The following is an 8207-nucleotide window of genomic DNA, read 5'->3' on the forward strand; positions in this document are numbered from 1 at the left end:
AAATGAATGAGCAAGGTTACAACTTGTTACCTTCAATGAGCTATAGAAAGTGCACAAACTCGGGTTCCCTTAGTCTCTACTTGCTTCCTCAAGCTTTTCTCCTTCCTTATTAAGACCACAAGCACCAAAATCCACCAATAAGGCTTAGATTGCTTCAATAACGGCTAGGGTTTCAATGAGAGGTGTTTTGGGAGCATAAGGGACGTTTTGATCGACATAACATTGTTTAAATATGGTGCAAACCCTTGGATTAGGGTTTTTGTCCAGACAACGTCTACTCGTCGAGTCCGGGACCCGACTCGCCGAGTCCATCGCTTAAATCCCGCATCCCATCTCACTTCTACTCGGCGAGTTGGTCCTTCAACTCGTTAAGTCCAAGGCCAAAAATGAAAAATACTTAGATAAAAATAAAAGAAATGCGTACCATGAACTAGGTGCTACACATAACTTGGTCATGAAAAATTCACCTCAAAAATGTTTTTTTGAAGTTGCTACAAAAATGTCTTATGCATTCTCGATGCTCAATATTAGAATAAACCTGTGTAATAGCTAATTCTAGCCTTTTTTGCATGTTAGAGGAGATAACAAGACCATTTGGTGTACCAATCGCTTTTTGTAGTGACGTGAGAAACCAAGTCCATGATTTTGTATTTTCTTCCTCAAGCACACCATAGGCTACTGGAAACATACCATTGTTACCATCGATACTTGTAGTAGCAGCTGACACACCATTATTTCCCTTCCAAATGACAAGCATCAAGCCCAATGTAAGGACGATAACCAACAAGAAACCCCTTAGAGCATGTTGTTAATGATATAAAAAAGTGTAGAAAATGTTTCTTTTCACCCACTGTCTACAAATCAATCTCCAACACACTTCCTGAGTTTCTCTTTTCAAGTTCTTGTTTGAAATTATATATATTTACATAAGAGTCATCCCACTTGCCATACATATCAGTATAAGCTTGCTCTCTTCCTCTAAAAACTCTCATATATGGTACTTCAACATTGTAGGTATGCATAAACCACTTTTTTAGGTCGACAAGAGAGACATCGCCTTCAGATTTCAACTTGTCGGTGACAACATCAGCAATCCATCCTTGAGTGGCATGTTTGTTACCACTCTTGTTGCTTCGAGTACAAGAATGAGTTTCTACAAATTTATTTACTTAGAGAATTGCAAAAAAACATATAATTATGTTAACATAATAACAATGTCGAAGAATTTAGTATTTCTCAAATTTTATACTTACTTCAAAAGTAACCCCATCTTGTGTAAGAGAAGCATGAATTCTCCACTTGCACTTTTTATCTCTACAACATGTTGTAAGTCTTGTCAAATCACTTTTCTCAATGACATACTCAAATTCATTTGTTAGTGCATAATGGTTTAATGCTCTTCTAAAAGCAATTACACTTGGGAATTTAGAATTCACTTTCTTAAATGGATTCGTCTTACTATATGCATAAGTTTCACCATAATTTAGAAGCTTGTATTTGTTATCGGAACTATGAAGACTATGATAGCTTTCTTGACTTGGACAAACTGAGTCCGTCTCATTTTCATTATCAAACTCATCAATAACTTTATCTTGACTTCTAAAGGACAAGATTTTGATTAGAGTTGACAGCAGCATATAAGAGCTACGATTGCTAACCGGATCCTGAAGTCATATGTGAGATATAGTTATCAAACTTATCCAAGTGGGTGACTGTTGGATTAGTGTCTAAGCCCATAACTATATTTGATATGTACTTAACCCGGTTGTGCATTGTCCTTTTGGGTTGCCTTCACCAAAACAACTTGACAAGGTAATTTATGGAGAGAGAGAGAATATTATGATTTATTAATATATTATAAGATTAATATATTAAAAGGGAAATCATATTATTTAATTAATATTGGTCATAAATTAATTAGGAATTAATTGAGTGACTAAAAGAGATTAATTAAATATAGGGGGTTAAACTGTCAAATGAGTAATAGTTGGGTTTGGGTTGGGAAACCTAATGGATCAAAGGGAGAACAAAATTATGATGAGAGTCCATCAAAATTTCGTCCATAGGCCCTATTCCAGAAGGTTCCATGGGTTACTTGGTGATTAAGCTGTCCATTAGGGTTTTGACTGAAACCCTAGCAGCCAACAATATAAATAAGACCCCTAGCTTTCAAATTTCGGGACTTGCTTCCAAGAGAACCCTAGGGCCAAAATTTAGATCCTCCTCCCTCTCTCATAATAGCCTTCTTGCTTCTTGGTGTTTGTAAGCCATTAGAGGAGTTACACTTGTGACTCTAAGCTCAACAAGGAATAACACTTGTGACTCTAAGCTCAACAAGGAATAAAGATCAAGCATTCTTAAAGAGGTAATCATCTAGATCTAATATTTTATGTTAATTTTGATTTATGTATGCTAGATCTAGGGTTTCAAATCTTGGATGAATTGCATGTACAATAGAGAAACCTAGATCTAAGTATTAGGGTTTGCATGAGCACATAGGAAAGTTCTTGTGTATGAAACCCATCACTAACATCTTCATAGCTTGACAATAAGAAGAGATGTTGGGATGGTGATCAAGTCTCATGGAGACGAATTTACTGTCAAGGTAGACAATTCGGGTGCTTTGATTGTCTTGAAAAATGTTTTCAAGGGCAGTCCAAGCTTGCGATGCAGAGGTGTTAGGTTTCAGAATGGTGTGTAGAAGATCATTTGAAATGGTCCCATATATCCATTGGAGGACGATGGCGTCAAGGCGTGACCATGTTTCATATTCAGCAACAACTTTGGTTTTCTCAGCCTTAATAGCTGAGCAGAAGATGGAGATGAGGAAGGTGGCTTGAAGTCGGAGTCGATGTGATTACCAACTTGAAAGGCCCGATAGTGGATATGAAATAATTCTGCCCAGGAGGTGTACTGTCCATTTTCCATCTCAAGGGTAAAAGGAATGAAGTCCCGAATGTTGTTTACTATGATGGTTGGGTGATTCTTGGGATCCATTGAAGAATAGATGGTTGTTAGAAGAATTGAGAAGAATGGAGAAAATGAACAGGGGCAGCAGAATGGAGAATATGGACTTTTTAGGGTTTTTGGTATTCTTGCTCTGATACCATAAAACACGTAGTATTTTTTGTCCCCTTTACAATGATACAACTGATATCCATATATACAAAGAGCCTATCTCTATTTATGGGATTTATATCAACAATAAAGGTGTATAATCTAGTTTCTATAACAAACCTTCCTCGTATTGAGGAAGAGAATAATCATCGGTTAATAGTTTTACAATAACATTTTTAAATAAAATTAATACAACCAAACTTTAATAATTCTTATTCAATATTTTGCATCAATTGTTCAGCAATTTCATCCCGTAACTGGGTCATATATTCACGATCCGCTGCAGTACCATGTGTTGGAATCTCATCTTCATCATTATCAACGACTGCATTGTTATTCCGAATCGAGACATTTGGTTCATCATATCGGGCAAAAAACTCATCACGTAGTCCCTCTCTTCTTATAAAATTTTGAAGCACAAAACATGATAGGGTAATGTTTCGTTGTGCAACCAACGAAAATGGTGCCATCATCTTCAATATAGGGAATCGTGCTTTCAAGACACCAGAAGCACGCTCAATGACATTCCGAAGTTTTGCGTGTGCATGGTTAAAAAAAATTTATTCGTTAATGCTCGTCTTCGACGGAAATCTCCAAGCCAATACCTCACATTACGGTACGGTGCCATAAAACCTCGAATGTTTGCATAGACGGCATCACAAAGATAATATTTATCTGTAAAAAAAAAACAAAAAAAAGTCATTTATTTTTCAAGCTAGGATAAAACTATTTAAATAACCATAAATTTACCTGGTGGTGGAAGCGGGAATGGTGCATGTGGATTTGCTAATGCTTCTGATAAAATTCTAGAATCGTGTGCTATCCCTTCCCAACCGGCCATAACAAACGTAAAGATCATGTTGAAGTCACATATTTCCAATACGTTTTGGTAACAATCGCCTTTCCCCCTACTTCTATATAAATCTCGTTTGTTTGCAGGGACAACAACATTTATCAAAGTGCCATCAAGTACACCAACTGCTCCCTTGAACACCCGCTGTAGCCTCCTATTATGTCTCGGAATGTTTGGATTCGGATTAAAAGAAGTTGGCACTATAATGCATGTGCGAAAAGCAACATTTTGTCCAACACTTCATGAAAAAACTTATGAATTGTTTGCTTTGAGTGTTGAAATTTCTGCTTGATAATCACATAACATTGGTTATGACCGATCATCATAAAAAACATAGCCATCTTCTCCTCAACCGACACATGTTTGCTATCCTTTAACGCATAGTTTACTCTAAAATGAGCACATAGCCATGCAAATGATTCACGGGACATGCGTAGCACTTCAAGACATTGTAGAGGATTACGGTGAAGTAACTCTAACGTAAATTCATGTCCCGTCATTTCCGAATCGTTGTCCCGCACTCGTTTGATACCCCTCTTCCAAAAGTAGGGGACGTACAAGTACATAAGAATTATGAGTAGTATCTTTTTGTCGTGATCCATACAAACCTATTAATCAACAAAACATAACATAACATAAGATAATAACATAACATAAGATTCAAGTACCAAAAAACATATCATAAATCTCAAGTACCAAAAAAACATAACATAAATTTCAAATACCAAATAACATAACATAAATCTCAAGTACCACATAACATAACATTCAAGTACCAAATACTACAAATAACATTTAAGTAGCAAATAACCAAAAAACATAACCATATAGTTCCAAAACATGCAATTAAAACCTAAACAACTCAAACATATAAACTTAACGAACAATCTTTCCATCCTTTAAAACTCCTAAACTTGTAGCTGTCATCTCTATCCATCCTCTTAATATTTTTGGATCATTAGGCAAATTTACCCACATCTCTCTTATATTCATGGTCCCTCTAAAAATGTGATATGCAACAAATCGTAGAGGGTCTACTAGGTCTAACTCGAGCAACTCAAGCTTCTCTAAACATTGGGGAATTGTTGGCCCTTGAGTCAAATGGCGTAGAGCTTTTTGCATCTCCAGTGCTAAATCATCAGCAATAATAGAAGCTTTAGGCGAGGCACAAGAAGGTGGATCAGGTGAGGCACTGGGAGCTCGAGGTCTAGGAGTTGAGGGTTTAGCCCTTTTGTTGGGGTTACCAGAAGGTGAAGCAGCAGCAGGTGAATCAGCAGAAGGTGAAGGCTGAGTAAATTGCTCACTAGTATTATTGGAAAAGAAATAATCTTCATCTATGTTAATGGAAAGGGGCATCCATAAGCTTTAGTGGTGTGACATGGAAAGAAGACGATCCATGTCCCGATCGTGTTTGGGATGTGGCATAGCTGAGATTACCAGATGCATTGTTTCCATCAAAGAGTTTTGCACAAAGCTCTGGAAACAATAATGGGACGGTTTTCAAAGAAGCAGCTTTCGGATGTCCCTAAACGCAATCAATTTAACAAAAGTAATATGAGCATATAAATATATGAACAAAATACATATGAATATGTGTGTGTGTGTGTATATATATATACACCTTTTTAAAGTCCTCCCACTCCTCATTTGTTAAGTTAAAAGTACTTGTTTGTGGATGTAAAGGTTTCCAGTTTTGTTTTTTAAGTATAACCATCCTGTGTATGTAACATCCCAAAGTTAGAATCAAGAGTTCAGGGGGGGGGGGGGTAAAGTGTAATTTTGGAAAAGAGGAACTCGGCGAGTAGGAGCTGCAACTCGTCGAGTCTAAGCGTGTGCCGGGCACATGTTAAGTGATCGGACTCGCCGAGTCGGAGGCTGGACTCGACGAGTCCGTGCTGGAATGAGAAAACCTAATTCCTGGGGTTTGTACCCTATTTAAAGAATGGTATGCCTTCATTTCAGCCTCTATCTTCCCTGAGTGTTTCAGAGAAACCCTAAATTGTGAGAGGCCCCATTGTTGAGAAGATTAAAGCTTGGAAGGAGAAATTTGTGTAGAGAAGTTGGAGGACATTAAGGATAGCATCAAGAGGGCTTGTGGATCTGAAGTCTACATCAGTTTAGACTCATCTTTGGGGTAAGAAGCCACTGCCTTAAGCCTTTTTCCTTATTGTCATCCATGGTGGTTGTTTTGGGGGATTCTTTAGCTTAGTTTGGATCCATTTCGGGTTTAGAGGTTAGATCTGAAGTTGCAACTTCAGATCTAGGTTGGATTGGAGTCATAAGGGCAGAAAGCATCAGTCCTTGGGCTTGATTGAGAGTGTCCTTGCCTTAAACATTCATTTTTAGCTTGTTGGAGCTTGTTGAGACTTGCATGCACGTAACGTTGGAAACTTTACGTGTGAATCTGGCCCTAGGAGTCCAAATCAATGTATTGGAAGCAATGGAATGGCCTGAAATCGTCTGGATGAAGATGGCACGTTTGGACTCGTCGAGTCACATGGGTGAACTCGACGAGTTGTATGATTATGTGCATGGACTTGGCGAGTTGGAAGAACAACTCGGCGAGTCAGTTGAATATTGCCTTGGACTCGGCGAGTATGTTCTTGGACTCGGCGAGTCTGGTCATGGAACCCTCACAGTTTCTGGTTGAGTCGTGAATCGATGAGTCGAGGGACGACTCGGGGAGTTGAGCAGGATGGGACTCAAAGATTCTTGGACTCGGCGAGTCTTGGGGTGACTCAGCGAGTTGAGTCGCGATATGGGAGTTTTCAGAGCATAGGGACTCGACGAGTCAGCGGGTTGACTCGGCGAGTAGAGTCAGTCAGGGAGTTTAACTTTGACTGAGGACCTTGACTTTGACCAAGAGTTGACCAGTTGACTCCCAGGGGTATTTTGGTAATTGTTGATATTTATTGAGTTTAGTCACTTGGTTTTGATCAGCGGTGGAGTTCGTGTCGGCGGTTGGGGCAGCGTGATCTTATTTTTGCAGATCGACTTTGCGAGGTGAGTTATCCTCACTATATCGACAAGGTCTAAGGCACCAAGGCCGACCCTTTATCGGATGGAAATTTGGGTAGTTGTTATGTTGTTGCTTTGCTATATGTTTGCATCCTGGTGGTTATGATGGTATATGTTATAGACCTGGTATATAGGATGATGCTATGTTAGTGACCGGTTAGGTCGGTATCCTGGTTAGAATATGCTATGTATGTGATCTATTAGATCGTTTGATTAATGATGAATTACTATATGATTATATGTTTATGTGCGCATGGTTGGTTGACTAGGGTTGGATTGAGGCGGGTCCTGCTTTGTGTTGTAGGCCAACATACCCAGGGCGGACCGGATATCCCGAAGGCCCAACGAGCGGTCCGGATAGGCTATAGGCCCCGCGAGGGCGGACCAGACATGCTGAGGCTCGGAGAGTGGACCAGGCCGACTGAAGGCCCGGTGCGAGCGGACCAGTCATACTGTAGACTCAGAGAGTGGACCAGGTGGGTTGAAGGCCCGGTGTGGGCGGACCAACCACACTGCAGACTCGATGTATATGGTTAGACTCGGAGGATGGACCAGGTGGACTGAAGGCCCGGTGCGGCGGACCAGTCACGTAGTAGACCCGAAGTGCATGGCTGTTCTGTTTATGATATGATATGTTATGAGTATGGTATAAGTGGTTGGTATTTTGGGGGTAACTCACTAAGCTTTTGGGCTTACAGTTTTCAGTGTATTGTTTCAGGTACTTCAGGAGATCGTGGCAAGGCGAAGGCATGATCGTACCGCTCCTCATGTTTTATGTACTTATGATGTGGTTCTGGGAAATACTCTGATAATAAATGAATTGAAAACCTTTTTGTAATGAGTTAATGAAAATGGGTTGCTTTTGAAAAGTTTAAATTGGTTGAAAATTTTTGGACGTTACAGTGTGTTTGGATTTAAGGTTATCATAGGCGTTTTTTAATTGTCGTTGATTCAAATCCACGCCATACTTTTCCTTAATGGTTGTTCCTAACTTGTGCCATGATTGTTTGTGCAAACTCAATCCTTTTCTACCCATAGTTTGCACTTCTTCAATACAAGTGAGTAATAAACATTTTGTTTGCTCATTGGTCCATGTATGTTTATCTCCCATTGCTAATAACAAATATATATATATATATATATATATATATATATATATAGAATACATACTTTAGCTACAAAGATTAATCATATTTCAACATAATCAACAAACAAGTTT

Source organism: Lactuca serriola, chromosome 1 (assembly GCF_051521515.1).
Source record: "Lactuca serriola cultivar US96UC23 chromosome 1, Lser_US96UC23_V15, whole genome shotgun sequence".
NCBI classification, from domain to species: domain Eukaryota; kingdom Viridiplantae; phylum Streptophyta; class Magnoliopsida; order Asterales; family Asteraceae; genus Lactuca; species Lactuca serriola.